The 17,674-nt window shown below is 40.3% G+C and overlaps 1 pseudogene; it reads right to left on the bottom strand.

Annotated features, from left to right (window-relative positions):
• Window positions 1-16,787, bottom strand: part of LOC115844957 (nitric oxide synthase-interacting protein pseudogene) — a 49,078-nt pseudogene extending 32,291 nt beyond the window's left edge.
• Window positions 16,788-17,674: the final 887 nt, after the last annotated feature.

The raw sequence follows: 17,674 nt of genomic DNA on the forward strand, positions 1-17,674 counted from the left end.
GCCTGCGCGTCCGGAGCCTGTGCTCCGCAGCGGGAGAGGCCACAACGGTGAGAGGCCCGTGTACCGCAAAAAAAAAAAGATATGCCCTGCCCCCGCAATGTTCATTGCAGCATTATTTACAATGGCCAAGACGTGGAAGCAACCTAAGTGTTCATCAGTAGGTGAATGGATAAAGAAAAGGTGATTTTATATATATACATAAAATTCATCCATAATAAAGAATGAAATCTTGCATTTGTGACAATGTGGATGAACCCTGAGGTGATTATGCTAAATAAAATAAGCCAGATAAAGACAAATACCATATAATCTCATTTATATGTGAAATCTAAAAACAAAGCAAAACAAAAAAACTGAACTCATAGATACAGAGAACAGATTGGTGGTTACCAGGGGTGATGGGTGGGTAAAATGGGTGAAAACGGTCAAAAGGTACAAACATCCAGTTATAAAATAAATAAGTCATGGGGATGTAATGTACAGCTTGGTAACTACAGTTAATATTACTGAATTGTATATTTGAAAGTTGTTAAGAGAATAGATCTTAAAAGTTCTCATCACAAGAAAAAAATTGTGGGACTTCCCTGGTGATCCAGTGGTAAAGAATCTGCCTTCCAATGCAGGGGACGGGGGTTTGATCCCTGGTCGGGGAAATAAGATCCCACATGCTGCAGGGCAACTAAGCCCGCACGTCACAACTACTGAGCTCGCGCGCCTTAACAAGAGAGCTTGTGTGCTGCAAACTACAGAGCCCACGTGCCCTGGAACCTGCGCGCCACAACTACAGAGAGAAAACCTGCACTCCACAACTAGAGAGAAGCCCGCACACCACAGCAAAAGATCCCGCATGCCGCAATGAAGACCCCATGTGCCGCAACTAAGACCCAACGCAGCCAAAAAAAAAAAAAAAAAGAAAAAAATAGTTTATGTGTGGTGATGCATGTTAACTAGATTTATTGTGGTGATCATTTCACAATATATACAAGTATTGAATCGTTATGTTATACAACTGAAACTAATATAATGTTATATGTCAATCATATCTCTAAAAACAAACAAACAAGTCAAGGCACTTTACGTAGCATCTGATTTGGGTGCCAGCATCTGAGTTGATATTTTCCTCCTAGACTGACATGCCATCACCTTGAACTTTCTCTGCCAAAGTCAAGAGTGGGCATGAGATGGTCAAGTGTTTTCCCTTGGCTACCTTCCATAATCCATTCCACTTTCAGATTATGCCTCTTTTTCCTGACTGAACATTATGACTAATCCTTAAAACAGCATCAAGATAGGTGTTATTATTTCTCTTTTACAGATGGGACTATTGAAGCTCACAGAAGATCATGTAATGGGACAAATACCAAATACTGTATAAGTGGTAGAGTTGGAATTTTAACCTTAGATTGTCTGGCTCAGTTTAAAGCTCAGTCACTCTTGGGTCATTTGCTTCCTTATGCCCAATGAAGCTGAAGATGGGTTTGCTTCTTCCACACTGGGGAAAACTGCTCCCTCATCTCAGTCCTTGTGACTCCAGATCTATACTCTCTCTTATATTTTTGACTTTCAATGGAGTGTGATAAAGTGGGGTGGGCTGGCTCAGCCCTGTGATGCTCTGGAGAATGGGTGGTTAGATGCACTGATACATGAAAGGAAAAGGCAAGAAAGAGGAAGCCAGCACTGCCAAATAGTGCCAAAACAGACCAGAGAATTCATGGAAAAGGCAAGTAACCTCCAGCTTCCCAGACACGTCCCTGACTTTGAGGAGGACTATGACAGGTGGACTTGGAGGAATACCTCCTCCCAGCTTCCATACTTTCCCATCCCTGGGCTGCAGGTTGATGTTCTGTGGTGCCTCTTCCTTGTCCTTTCCCCTTCAAGTCTGTAGATGTGTACTCAACCCTGATTTCACTGGACACCTTCCATCTTGCAGGGAGGTTGAGTTATGCACGCACGTGCTCTAAGTCTCCCTGTTGTCTCGCCTCTCCATGGCCCATTCATTCCCGTTCTTGACAGCTCTCATTAGCTCCCTCTTCCTTCCTCATTATGGCCAGAAGAAGAAGGAAATTACCGGTTCCAGTCTGTGTCTTTCTCTAAAGCACATGCCTCAAAACCCTATAATCTGTGAAGAGAAGAAATCTTGTGATTTCATTGGAGGAAATTTCATCCTAATCGAGAATCTTTCTGAGCAGATCTTTTATTACCCTTTTGAAAGTTTCATCTGGCCAGAAGACTTCCTTGCTGCCGGCCTATCACCTTCTCAGTGCATGGCTCAGACCTCAGCAACTTTTAAGGACCACTGTTTATTCTTCACAACAGCCGTTCATATTCTGTCACCTCCACTGTGTTTACTCCCTTCCAGACTCTTGAACTGGCCCAGGTGGTCCTGGTGTCTATGCCTTTCTCAGGAACCCATTCCAGCCAAACTGAAAGAGCTTTGGTAGCCCCCTCTAAGTTCTCTCCATGCTTCTATGCCTACTGGGGGGCAGAGATGACCACTGACAGGGACCCCACCATTGTACTCAATCTTTCCCATCCGGGTGATTTCTGAAAAAAGCTTAACAAAGTCTATGAGAGTATTCTCAACTCAGTCCAGAATACAATAAAAAAGTCCTAGCTACAATAAAGAGTTTTACTAGAAATCTTATTTATGTTTTTATGGTTTCTGAAACTCTTCTTTAATTACTGCCTACACAGAGCTCAAGATCTGTCAGGAATGATAAAGAATCATTCTCATTATTACCTTAAATTTACTTCCCTTCCATCCAATACATTAACCTTTATTGCTATAAGTTATGGCTGTCGGGAGCCAGAGCTAAAGAATAAACTTTACTTTCATTCAAGATGTGAAGGCAGGCAAGTCACGGCTTTCTGGGTGAGGGCAGGATGAGTAGCGGAGAGTGTGTCATTTGGTGGATACATAAAAAATGCACTATATTCTTCTTAGAAGATAATTATCTAGGAGTCATTTGCCTAGTTCAGTTAGAAGACTTTCTGAGGTGGGAAATGGGGGGAGAGAAAAGAGAAAAGAGAGAAAGATGGATTGGCTGACAAATGGACTAATTAAGTGATAAGATACAGAAGAAATGAGAGGGTTATAGACCAGGAAGACAGCAGCTCTCTCGAAAGCAGCAGGACGTGAAATGTCGCCTAAAAAAGAAATCATAAAACAGATGGTTCAAGTTAAATAAATGATGTTTGGTTCTTGAAAAGTGCATTTCTTCCTACTTTCTAACACACTCAAATGTGTCTAAATAAGAAAAAAATGGAACAGCACTTATTTCAGATGCTTAATAATAAATATTAGTCTTTTACTGCTTTATCTTTGGTTCAGAGATCTCAAAGTCCTTTTCTCAGCTTTGTTAGAACTTTGCAAGTTCTCCTTTATGGCGGTAAAGGCATAACTTTTTTTATTGATTGGACAGTGGAAAATCATAGGAGTTATCCCTCAAAAACTGATGCAGGAACAAGGGACTACTTCCCAGCAATTTCTCCAGTCCCTCTGCTGCAGGACCCCTGCCCAAGACTTCTCGTTCCACATCTTATTCCATCCATTCTTCCATTCTGTGTTAATCAGGATTGTGTTGGTTATAAGTATAAAGAAACCTAAGTCAAACTAATTTAATCAAAGCAAGCAAGCAAACCAAACTGGGAAGCCCAACTACTGCCTTCAGGTCAGTTTCCGTCCAGGCATTCTAACAACACCATCAGGACTGTCATCTCTGAACACTGATATATGAGCCTTGCTTAGGTTCTTCTCTGCTGTGCTCTGTCTCCTGCCAGTAGCAAGCTGATCTCCAGAGCTATGGCCCTAAATCGTCCTCAGAACTCACGATCTCCCAGAAAGAAGACCCACGTTAGTCTCTAGGAAGAATTCTGTTTGGCTAACTGGCATGTATTCTCACTCATTTCTCAGGTATGAATGGTGAGCCCCTTGACTGGTTACTGAACATGAATCACATGGAGAGTTGGACTAAGGTTTCCATTAGGAAGAAACAGACCACAAATATAATAGATGCCAGCTACACATTCAATTCTGTACAAAGTTCCCACAGATTCAGACACTTTGGTTTCCATCTTACCTTCCTAACATCCATGTTGGATAGAAAGCGCTAACTGGAAAATTTGCAGCGTGGATGTTTCTGTTTCCCACATTAAGTTTCTGTTCTTAAGTTGTTCCCCTGATGAAAGCCCACCCCTTGGCTTGCTCTCCTTCCTGATGCCCTCTCACTGCTCTCTTCTTAACCTTCCACAACAGTTTACATCACCCAACCTGATGCTTAATAGTAGCCATCCTTGTGGTCTTTTCTGAAATTTCATTTGTGTTAGTCTCAGTTTCCCAACCAGACTGTAAAGAACCATAAGGAACACATCTGGCTTTATGTACTGCCCATCCTACCTCACCTGGCACACAGTGCATACCCAATACTAGGACTGAATATTCAGAATTATATACATTTTGTGCCCATTGTATAGTTCAGTCATTTGTAAAATGAAGATGATAATGTCAACCACATAGGGCTCATATGAAGAATAAGATGGTATCTTTGAGATGCTTACTACATAGTAAGTATCCAATAATGCATCTATTATTTACCCACATATGTATGCAATACATAATGGATATACATACATATGCACATATGTATGTATAATTTAGATGATAAATTTCCTGAGGACAGAGCCCGTGTTTCTTCTTTTTTCTTTCTTGTTATGCCAGAGGTAGCATAGCACAGACACTCAATACGAGTCTGTGACCATCTGATTCTAACACTCAGGTTCTTATTTTGCCATCTCCCAGTGATGTCATGTTAATGAAAACAACTGATGCTGTCAATGTGCCCTTTCAGAATTTCCTTCTTGTCATAGGGAAACATCTGAAAGCACAAAACACACACATATGCAAGTAGCTGAGCACATGTGGATTCTTCACAGAAATCCTCCATATGCTTCTGGCCTATGAAGTCTTTGTAAACAGGCACAAAGGGTTGGAGTGGGAAAAGGGAGTGGTGGGGAGTCCAGTATCCTCTGGCAACACTCTGGTGAATAATTCTCCCCTCTTCCCTCTGGGTGGTGCTTGGAAAAATGACCATCTCCGGTTTTGTTAGAGAAATGCAACAAAAGCTAATACATCTCATTTCATTTTTAGTTTTCAAACTAAGGACATCAGCACATTTGTAATTAGGCTTTTAGTTATGCGTAACTCTGGTTATGTATTTTCCTGCTTTTATGAGTCACTGGGGCATTCATAGTCTGGCAAATCCATAAGAATTCAATTTAACAAAATAAAAACATTTATAGCATAGACAAGGAGGACAGAGCCAGTAGCTTCTTAATGAAAAAGATTTAAAACAAACGAGCACCCAAAGGAAACAGCAGGATTGAAATTGAAGACAGAAACCTTGGAGTGGGAATGTTATTGCTCACAGGCCTCTGGGCATATTCTCCTGGGGTGAGGGTGAGAGATCCTGGTTTGCTTTCAATGAGAACTGAAGATGTATACGGATGGCAGCACAAGTCAGAGAATAGAAAACCAAGTTCCTGTAGGACCTCTGGATCTCATTAAGGGCCTTGAGAAACTCCAAACAATTTATTGCTCTTTTGGTGCCCATATGGGAGTGACTATAGCACCATGGTAAAGATCATTCATTGGCTTTGAATCAGACAGACCTGAGGCTGACACCTGGTTCTATCATCTCTTAGCTTCTAAGAGTCAGTTTTACCATCTACACAAATCCAGGTGATAGTAATATTCTCACACTGACTTCTCTGACTCATAGATGAGAGTGTCTGATCAGCATTCTGCAGCATGTCTGGCACTGAGTGAGCACTCAATATGCTGGTGATGATGATAATGCCAAATATTGCACCTGCAATATGGCCCGCCCCTCAGATATATTTTTGGGAAAAGTACATTTCATAGGTCCTCTAAAATCTGGAAAACAAATTTTATAATGGATGCTAAAACCAGCTACCCAACCAACCAACAAACCACAACTCATAAGGAACTGTATGTAGGCATGGAATCCTATGATTAACCATTAGAATTTAATTTTTCTGGTGTGACACTGGGCCACAGAACTAGAATGCAGCAAAGTCTAGATTAGTTCTCACAACTCTATACCCCTAGTTCAGTTGTCTTGGAAGGGCATAACTCCATAACTGTTTACTTCCCCCCCCCAAACACTGCTACAAACCCACTGAGAGACCTTCTTAACAGAGTTGTCCCCCTAAGAACACAAGTAGAGCCAGTCCCGACAGAAATAGCTGATAGGAAAAGAGACCAGCTATACACTAACAGGTGATGAGCTGTCCAGCAGGCTCTCTGTCCTGCGTAAAGAGCGAGGACCTCTTAGCTTCACATTCCCTGTAAGGCTATAGGCCCTACAGTTTTATTTCTGAGTTGTTTCTGAACCAGGCAAGATATTTTATGGGCTACTAAATACTTTATACATCAAAGTTTATAAGAAAATTTCAGTACATACCATTTAAAAAATTCACCTTCTCAAGGGAAAGCTCCTCTCTACTGAAGAATACTAGATAAAAGAAATAGAAGAAATTATGAAATTAGAAAATCACCATCTTGCAATTATCAATATAATAATTATTCAGCCAAGAATCACCAAATGCTGCCAAAACAATTACGTGGAAGTATATTGGGAAACAGGAGTTCACATAATCTCAGTGTACCAGCTCACAGATTACTCACCAATTTCAAAGGGAGAAATTCTTACAATAAAGAATTCTGGCCAACATAAATTTAAATAAGTGATCAAACTTGACATCATCTAATAGTGAAATAAATTGACATTATGTAATTTTTTTTTTTTTAGTGGACGTCATATAACTCTTGATGTGATGATGCCAATGCTATGAAAGACGAAAAAAGATGGGGGAATTCTAGATTAAAAAGATAAAGAATGATGACCAAATTCTTTTTTAGATAGTTTGTTACTAGTGTGTGGTAACATAAGCGATTTTTATATGTTGATTTTGTATCCTGCAACTTTACAGAATTTGTTTATTAGTTGTAACAATACCAGTTTTTTGGTGGAGTCTTAAGAGTTTTTAATATGTAAGATCATATCATCTGCAAACAGAAACAGTTTTCTTCTTCCTCCCTGATTTGTATGCTTTTTCTTCCCTCCCTCCCTCCTTTTTTTTCCCCTAATTGCTGTGCCTAGAACTTCCAGTACGATGTTGAATAAAAGTGGTGAGAGTGGACACCCTTGTCTCGTGATTTTAGAGGAAAAGCTTTTAGCTTTTCACTGTTGAACTTGCTGTTAGCTGTGGGCTTGTCATATACGGCCTTTATTATGTTGAGGTACATTCCCTCTATACCCAGTTTGTTGAGATTTTTATCATGAAAGGATTTTGTATTTTGTCAAATGCTCTTACTGTATCTATTGAAATGATCATAAGATTTTTACCTTCACTCTCTTAATGTGGTGTATCACATTTACTGATTTGCAGATGTTGAATCATTCTTGCACCGCAGGGATAAATCTCACTTGATCATGGTGTATGATATCTTTAAAGTGCTGTGGAATATAGTTTGCTATTTTCTGTTGAGATATTTTGCACTAATGTTTGTTAAGATTTTGGCCTGTAATTTTCTTTTCTCATAATGTCCTTGTCTAACTTTGGTATGAGGGTAATGGTGGCCTTGTAAAAAGAGTTTCAAAATGTCACCTCTTTGTTAATTTTTTGGAAAAGTTTGAATAGGTTTGGTGTGAATTTTTCCTTAAATGTTTGGTAGATTTACCCATGAAACCCATTTGCTCCTGGACTTTCCTTTGTTGGGAGGTTTTTGATTACTAATTCAGTGTCTTTACTTATTATTGGTCTGTTCAGTTTTTCTATTTCTTCATGATTCAGTGTTGGTAGGGTGTATGCTTCTAAAAATTTATTTATTTCTTCTAAGTTTTCAAGTTTGTTGGTGTATAATTGTTCATAGTAGTGTTTCACGAACCTTTGCACAACTAGGGTACTAGTTGTAGTGTCTTCTATTTCATTTCTGACTTTGAGTCTTATCATTTTTATTCTAGGTCTACTTAAAGGCTTGTCAATTTTGTTTATCTTTTCAAAAATCAGCTCTTAGTTTTGCTGATTATTTCTATTTTTTCTGACCTCTATTTATTTCTGCTCTGATCTTTTTATTTCCTTCATTCTGTTAATTTTGGGCTTAGTTTGTTACATTTATAGTTCCTTATGTGTATAGTTAGGTTGTTTGAGAACTTTCTTCTTTCCTAATGTAGGCATTTATTGCTATAAACTTCCCTTTTAGAATTGCTCTTGCTGTATCCCTTAAGATTTGGTATGCTGTGTTTCCATTTGTCTCAAGATATTTTTTGTTTTCCCTTTTAATTTCTCTTTGACCCAATGTTTGTCCAAGAGTATGTTGTTTAATTTCCACGTTTTTTGGTGAATTTTCCAGCTTTTCTGACTGTGGTCAGAAAAGATACATAATAGAACTTCAATATTCTTGAATTTGTTGAAACTTGTTTTATGGCCTACTATATGATCTATTCTGGAGAATGATCCATGTGTACTTGGGAAGACTGAATATTCTGCTGCAGTTGGATGGAATATTCTATATAGGTTTTTTATGTCTATTTTGGTCTAGAGTGTTACTCAGGTCATTTGAGAAAGCAGAAACGAGATGAGCCTTATCCTAGGTCAAAGAATAATTGTTCTTGTGTACTTTTATATGGTAAGTAATGTAATTTGCAGAATTAACATGTAAGGTTTAAATTATTCCCAACGGATTGTATCTTTTTTGAGGCATCTATTTGAATACAAAATGTCACATATTGATATGACGGTTACTAAGCTAATGAGTAAGGCTAGCCTACTTCTCAACATCCACCTCACAACAAAAGACCATACTGCCCAGTGAGCATGGGGAGCTCTGTTCTTCCAGCATTTATAGATTTCAAATGATTACAGAATGAGAGTCAGAGATTGTGGTGATGATGAACTGACAATGCCTGTCTGCAATCTTGTGTTCAGAGGGATTCTGAGCTCATACCTATAGAAGAATTCTGTGACTAATTAATGGTAATTGAAAACATCAGCACACATGCCTTGTAAATACTTAAAACAGTAGGAGGGAGATTTTCTTAACCCTTAAATAAAGGCTGCATTAAGGGGATTTTGGGGAATGTGATCCCAGGATGCAACTGTGAGGGCAAAGACAGTGAATAGGGAATGAAGGAAAAGCAATACAAGAGTGCACTGTTGAGTTGCCTATTGCTACTGGTGACTAGCACTTTATTCCAGGGTACCTTCTGGGGAGCCTTACAAAATGTACCACACAATTATTTGCCTAGGGAATAAAAGAAGGAAATATTTATGCAAAGTTTCCCTCCCCTGTCAGTCAAGGGAAGCTCCACAGACATTAACTCCTCTGCATTTCCAAATTGCATACCTGAATGCTGAGCGGGTCCTGGAGATATCAGTGGCCAGCTTCAGAGGAGCCCCAGGGCAGGAGGCAAGAGCAGGTCTTGAGGTGAAGCGATGTCAGGCTGTCCCTGTGCAAAGCTGATCAAAGTCACCACAGCAGTGACTAGAAGCAGAGGTGGGACTAGAAGGAGATGAAATCACGCTTAAAAGGTGTAAAGAATAGTTACTTTTTTTTTGGCCGCTCCACACGGCTTGTGGGATCTTACTTCCCAGACGAGGGATTGAACCCAAGCCCTCGGCAGTGAAAGCACAGAGCCCTAACCACTGGACAGCCAGGGAACTCCCCAATACAGTTACTCTATGTCCACTCTGTTGGGTCTTATTCTCATAATGGCATATGCTCAGTGGCTGAACAAAACTCCATAGAATCTCACCCATTTAAGGGAGAATACATTCAAGCTATGATCTTCTCAGAAACCATATTGCCTGGACCCACATCTAAGCAGTTACTTCAGATGTAAATTTGTTTGCTAAACACAGCGAATCATGCTGCCCAGACTTTGAACACAGCTGCTATAGAGGCAACAACTTCAATGAAAAAAACTACAGTGCAATATACTAATAAAAGGAGGAATTCTCATCAGTCACCATACAATATTAGCCTGCCCCATATTATTATTTCTGTGAAGATTAATACTTCTCACAAACTTTTGAGAAATACACCAACACTAATGAAGCATAAAATTGATAAGTATTAAGAAATTTAGGTGCTCTACGGTGGAGTACCTCTTTTTGTCCATGTTTTGTGAGGAGCTTGCCAAGTTTTAGACTTTTTTTTTTATTTTGAGAGACATCAATTTTTTTCTTTGATAGTAATAATAATTTACACTTGTGGGCTTCCGTGGTGGCGCAGTGGTTGAGAGTCTGCCTGCCAATGCAGGGGACACGGGATCGTGTCCCGGTCCGGGAGGATCCCATGTGCCGCGGAGCGGCTGGGCCCGTGAGCCATGGCCGCTGGGCCTGCGCATCCAGAGCCTGTGCTCCGTCCACAACGGGAGAGGCCGCGGCAGTGAGAGGCCCGCGTACCGCAAAAAAAAAAAAAAAAAGTTTACACTTGTATCATTAGAATGTTTTAAAACTTTTATTAATCAACACATCATAAAGCATAAAGTGATTTCTGTATCCACTTCAATCATTCATTGCAGCTTGCTTTGGAAAGGAAAACAGCTGTTTTCTGCTAACTATAAATTTAACTTAAGGTTAGGAGATCCACGAGCCATGGTGATTATAGGGGCAAGATTTAGAGATAGATGGAGCTGGTAAGGTTGCCATCTCTTCCTTGACATGATTAAGATTATGGCCACAAGCAGCAGAACACATATGAATACATCAGGGATTTTGACATCATGGCAGAATGCACGTCTGATGCTGGCAACCTGCTGTGCTGCCTCCAGGGCACAGGCAGTGGGTGTCCTCATCAAATACGCGGGAGGCCTCTACAGGCAGTCACTTCAACACTTGCCCTTCCCAGTGGTGCACAGACATTGGCCAAACAGGTGGGCCAGGCTGAACAACAGAGCTTAAGACAAAGCTGATGAAGTTTCAGCCATTTTTCTTTATGAGCCTTACCCAGGTTCTCAGTTCATTAGTCTCCTTAATAATTAACTCAGAATGTTCTACCTTTCCTTCACACAGAATTGATGGATTCATATTCTAAGTGTGCCAGAGACAGGGAAGAGACAACATTTACAATATCATAGCACTGAGCTGGTCAGATGCTGACTGATGTGGGCTGTAATGGAACGTCATCTGAGATGATTTTCTAAGGGTCGTACAGTATGAAGGAGAGAGAATACTATGGAGAAAGGGACGCTGATGAGCTGGTCGACTAACCAGAATTAAAAATAGCTCTGGAGAAGGATGTACACATTGTGCATCAAGAAGAAAACTGAGCTTTAAGCCCCTATCGCTACCCGGAAATTTTGGGAATGGTGGCTCCAGCTGTCCTGTGAAATGGAGTGAGTGCTAGTGCTAAGGACCCAGGACTGAAAACTCAGGGGAAAGAAGTGGAGCGAAAGAATCAAAGGGATAAAACTAATCCGACAGGAATGGAAAACATGTGCTATTCTCACCTTCCACTCATAGCAGACATCACTAATCTCTTATGATTCCTTCCCTGATGAGCACTGAGATATCCTAAAACTCTCATTAACCCACCCTTTTAGGTAGTTGAATCATCCCATTTTTTTTTTTTGAAGAAATCAATGTGTCATCCTTGATCTATGACCATATCTAGTGTTATTCTAAACATCTCAAATATCCGAATCTATGAGAAGTTAAGAACAGATAGTTTGCATAAACTACCAAGAATCTTTCTCTTTCTTCATAGCTGTAACTTAAATTACTTATTTATAATATTCTATCTTGTGCTTTTCCTTTTCATGTAATACTACTACTACCTTAGATGTATATGGTTTTTATTATTTACAAAATACTCTCCAATGTTAATTTGTCTGATTCTAAAGCAATTATCAACATAAGGTAGACAAGGCAAGCACTATTATTTCCATTCTAAGATTAAGAATGCCAAAAACAAAATGTAGGGCTCAGAGAAGGAAAGTGATTTCTTAATTTCATATATTTAGGAGCTGACGGGGCTAAGATGAGAATTCAGATCTTCAACCAGAGTGCTTGCCATTTGTCCATTATATACATAGAGGAATCTGTCCATGATTAATTTTAAGAAGGTCAATTGTTAAAATAAATGTTTGGAAACCATGAGAGTAAATTGTACCCAACGTCCTTTGATGACTAGCACTCAGAGCTTCTGTGGCCAAGGCTAGAGAGAGCCATGTCAGTTTTGCTGAGGTCTTGAGCATGTTCTATTTGGAGTTGAAAGCTGTCCTATCCTGTCCTGCAATTTTATCCCTAAAATTAACAATATCTCCCAAGTACAGTATCAGAAGCAATGTGGATATTCCGCAATAATGTATCATTATTTTATGATCCGCCAGGTATTTGTTTTATGTGCTGACACAAGAGCATTTGATCACTCTCTTAGGTGTCTTATGGGGAATGGCTATAAATGATAATATGCATCTGGGGGTTACCTGGCCTTGCTATAACCGTGGGAACACGTTTCATGAAATCATGGCCTGTGAGCAAGCATTCTGTATCACTGAAAGGCACCACATTGCTGATGGTCACACTGCTGGGTCTCAGTCCAGGAAGAACCCGGGGTTAAAATTTATAAGTTGCAGTCTGTCCTCAGAGTCACAGTTTACTCCTCAAATTGTTTGTTTAAATTTCTTGGCAGATGAAAACAACACAAAAAGTTTTTCTTACAAGAGGCAAAATATTCCAGGAGAAAAAAAAAGTCTTAAAATTTAATGGAGAAAAAAAAAAAATTAATGGAGGAGGGGCTAAGGGAAATAGTGCAGTGAGTCCTTCTGGGATGATTAACGTGGGTTCCCTTAGACTGTCATGGCAGAAACAGTCATGCTGAGACGGGTCTTTGCTTATCAAAGTTTCCTGAGACTTGATTATTCAACAAGTATTTACTGAGCACCTGCCTTGTGCCTGGCTCTGTGCTAGACACTTTGTACAAATGATCTGGAGATCTTCACAACCACACTATGAAACAGTCACTCTGGGTGGCTCAGATTAGTCCTTCCACAAGACAATCGCTTTGAGACATCACAAACATTTTTCCTTGTTTATTAATTTATTTATAGAATACCACTCTCTCTCCAAAATGCAAAATAAATCTGAAGTCAGTATAATATTGTGAAAAGAGTTCACACAGGACACACTGTCTGCCCCTAGGGCTGCTGACTGTCTCTTGCTGGTACAAGAAGTCATCATCTACCAACGCTGAGACTACTGCCTATTTCTACTGCTCTCTAAGAGCTTCTGCTCATATGCTTCTGTTCTGTCCTTCAACAGTGAACTTAGCTTATGGTGTTCTTTTTTTTTTTTCAATTTTTTCCTACTACCTGCAGATCTTCAACTAAATGAGGCATGTGGGACTCTCAGCTGACCCATCTGAAAATGGTTTTGTGTGATCTGAGACCATTGCATCATTGATTTGTTTATTCAGCCATGCATTTGACAACAGATGGCTAACTGAGCACCTATATCCGTGGAGTGTGGGGTGGGCAGCAGAGATAAGGCACTGAGAGAGGCACAGCCTTGACCTTAAAGACCTTGTAGTCTAGAGGGGGAGACAGATAAACAAATGGGCAATTACTATATAATATGGTAAGAGCTCCAATGGGATAAATGTGGGGTTCTTTGCGAGTGCCTTAGGGGGATGCTCCAGGGAGGTCATCCAACTGCAGTTTTTCCAAACACTCTATATTGCACTTAATATGTGCCGGGAAGCCTGTATAAGAAACTCTTGGAATTTTTTTAAAAATAGAGATTCCAAGATCTAAATGAATCTCTGGGGTTAGGGCTGAGTAATCTGCATTTTCACAAAGTACTCCAGGTGATTCTTATGCACAATGAAGTGCGAGAAACCGACTTAGATCAATTGACTAGTTCAATGCTTGTTCCTTCTCCAACATCTAAGTAATAACCAGAAACCCATATCAGAAGGTAGCAGCAAGAGTGTTGTCATAGAGATAAACTTGACTCAAATGTAAATCATTGACCTTTTGTAAAAGTATTGTTAGTCACAAATTACTTGCAACCCACCTATTAACTGGTCAGTAGATAGGAGGTTGTGTAGTCTAGTGGTTAACGTTCAGGCTCTGGGTAGCTTTGGGCAAGTTATCTGTGCCTTAGTTTCCTCATTGGGAAAACAGGAAGATGATAAGATTCCTTGCGTATAGGGCTGCTGCTATGAGGACTAAATAAATTTATCTGCATAAAGTATTTAGAAGAGTCCCTGGTATAGCCACTCTACACCTAATCTGGACTCGGCCATCATTCTAGATCAGTTCCCATCAGTTCCCATCCCTTTCCTTGCAGATAGCTGCCCTCTTGTCTTTTCTTGGGGGGTGGGGGCTGGTTGGGAATACTGAATGGTGAATTTTGTCCTAAAAAAGTACATGAGATGAAAGGATAATCTTCATCTGAGGAAGTCCCCTGCAAGCAATTTGTTTCTTGGAGTGTTGCCTCATCTTTGCTTTATACAGTGTAAGAGGCAGAATAATGGCACCCAAAGATGATCCCGCCTTAATCTCCAGAACATGGGAATGTTACCTTGCATGGCAAGTGGGAGTTTTCCAGATGTAATTAAGTGAAGGACCTTGAGATGGGGAGAGTATCCTGGATTATCCAGGTAAACTCGATGTAATCACATGAGTCCTTATAAGTGGGGAATGTTTCCAAGCTTAGGTCAGATGGAGATGTAACACTGCTAGCTCTGAAGATGGCAGAAGGGATTTTGAGCCAAGAAATGAGGGCAGCTTATAGGAGCTGGAAAAGGCAAAAAAATGGATCCTTACCTAGAACCTCCAGAAGGGAGTGAAGTCCTGCCAACATGTGGATTTTAGACCTGTGAGATCCATTTCAGAATTCTGATTTACAGAACTGCAAGATAATAAATTTGCATTGTTTAAGCCACTGGGTTTGTGGTAATTTGTTACAGGGGCAAGAGAAAACTAATACCTATAATCTTTAGACATCTGCTTTTTCCTTAGAATAATATGTATTTGATCTTTCAATTTTATCTTTTATACCCAGAAAATAATTCCTTCACATTTTAGGGGCACACTCCCTAGTCCTTCAAAATGAAGTCACTGGAAGTGATGATTGGCTTTAAATTTAAGAATCTGAAGGCTGATATTTAATTTCAGCAGATCATCCATCCTCCAGGGTGCTGTGTACAAATCAGAATTTCTCCTGCTGTTCTCTACATCACGCCCCCGACTTCTTCGTATTTAATCATATTTATCTCTCTTCCCTTAACTTTTAGAAATTTGTATCTGTGGAACTTTCATCAGGTAATTTCTTGAAGACTCTTGTTCTTGTTAAACTCCCTGTTATTTCATAGATTCTTCTGATAATGTGCCTGGAAATACGGCCTGTGTAATCGGCAATTACATCATATGCCACACCACTCTAAAACTTCATAAAATTATAGTGCAGTTAAATGAACCTAAAATAAATAATGCAAGTGGACTATTTAAAGACCCTGACTAAGAGATTTTTGCATGTATTTTAAAAATATGCCATTACTTTAAACTTTGGTTACATAGTGAAGATAATTTTAAAGCTATGATTAAAAATATATTTAAATTAAAATGTAGTTAAAAGGCAGAACAGAATCACTTATAAAAATCTCATCTGGCTCGAAAACCCCAGTGGAAGTAAATGTCTTCTGCACACTTAGATATGGTTTATGGCATCTATATTGTGCAGGAGGAACAATAACAAAGTTCGCAGCTCAATGAGAACACCGAAATTGATTTAAGCTTCTTTTCACTGGAGCATACATTTATGACAGCCACCATCAGCAAGAAAGAGCTTAATTTTCTAACTTAGTTAAACATTCACAAAGCTGTTTGCCTTCTCCTCCAAGGAGACTTCCCAGTAGTTTGTATTGACCACAACATGTTTTTCCTTGGTAGTTTGAAGCCACTGGAAATTGCTAATCCTGGGGGTGGAAGGGCTGAGGATTATTTGAAGTGAAAGAAAATAAGTCCCGATGAAAATTTTCAGTGAGACGTGGTCGTCAGAAATGTTGATGGGATCTATAAAAGAATGAACTCCATTCTCTGCTTTATTCTTTTTTTTTTTTTTTGTGGTACGCGGGCCTCTCACCGTTGTGGCCTCTCCCGTTGCGGAGCACAGGCTCTGGACGCGCAGCCCCAGTGGCCATGGCTCACGGGCCCAGCCGCTCCACGGCATGTGGGATCTTCCCGGACCGGGGCATGAACCCGTGTCCCCTGCATCGGCAGGCGGACTCTCAACCACTGTACCACCAGGGAAGCCCTCTGCTTTATTCTTTGGTGCTCTTCTAACCTCATCTGGAGTATTAATTTCAGGCCACCCTTGATGAGGGGCTGAGATGTGTCCAAGTGTACTCAGAAGACAGGACAGGGATATCTCTATAGCATCCACGTAAGGAACAGTGGGAGGCATTAGGCTATTTCACCTCAAGAAGAAAGATCTGGTGGAATATGGTGACCGGATTCAAACATCTGAAGGATGGCATGCAGAGAAAGAATTGGACTTATTTCTGTCTTTCTGAAAGGGGTAGATGTGGGGCCGGTGGATAGGAGTTACATTGAGGTTGATCTAAGTTCTTTATGAGGAAGACATTTATCAGAACTCCCTGAAGATGAAGATGATGTGTTCTCCATCCCTAGAGGTGCTCAAGCACAGCCAAGAAACTTATAACCGTGTCAGCACCTCTAACTTACTTTGCTCCCCATCATACCCTCTGCCAGATGGAGTGAGATGGGGCATCTACTGCTGCTGAGAAGGAGTTCAGGTCTCTGTCTCCAGAGACTGAAACCCAAAAGGTGCATGGGACAATTAGGTGGCTCTAGGCCAGAAATGACAACTCTATGCCACCATGCTCTCCTACTGCCCATGGAAGATATTCTAAATGATTACAGGGCTCTCTTCTGTTGCATAAGTATAACCTCAGCATCCTTCTCAACACAATATGCTGCCATTATTAGAACTGGTACACAGATGAAATCTATTTGTCATCCCTGCTTTAGGACAGACTTGGTGTGCTATTTATTATCCGTTTAGTTCCAAACAGCTCTCCGTGCTCTTCTTTGTGATAGATGATTCTGTAAGTTATGTTTCTGCTTTGCCAGCTGGACCACCGTTAGTCTAGATGGGCACTGCAAGGCTGGAGGAAGAACGGGCTTTCTCTTTCCTTCATGTTTTCTGTGGCTTCCTGCTGCCTTTCTGTAGTAGCAGCTGAATCTAGTTGGCAGGTTTTCCAACACTCTCAGAAACAGCCTTGTGGTATCTCCCTCAGGAACAATAGTGCCTTCCAGCCCATCCTGCCTCCTCAGAGGTCTGAATTTTTCAACTGCATAGGCCTCTCCTCCAGCTTTTCCTTTTATTCCAACCCTTTTCCTTTTATTCCCCATCACTAGGGGTGGTAGCTCTTCCTACAATTGCCACTTCTATGATACTTGTCTCTTTCTGCCTTTTTTGTTACCTTCAACTTTTTATCTAATTAAAAATTCTTCAATTTCCCTGTTTAAATACCTGATATGATTTTTGTCCCTTGACTGTACCCTTTTGATACATCTCCTATCCTATCTCCATACATCTCCTATCCTATTGTCCATCTTCT

The sequence above is a fragment of the Globicephala melas genome, chromosome 16 (genome assembly GCF_963455315.2).
Source record: "Globicephala melas chromosome 16, mGloMel1.2, whole genome shotgun sequence".
NCBI classification, from domain to species: Eukaryota; Metazoa; Chordata; class Mammalia; order Artiodactyla; family Delphinidae; genus Globicephala; species Globicephala melas.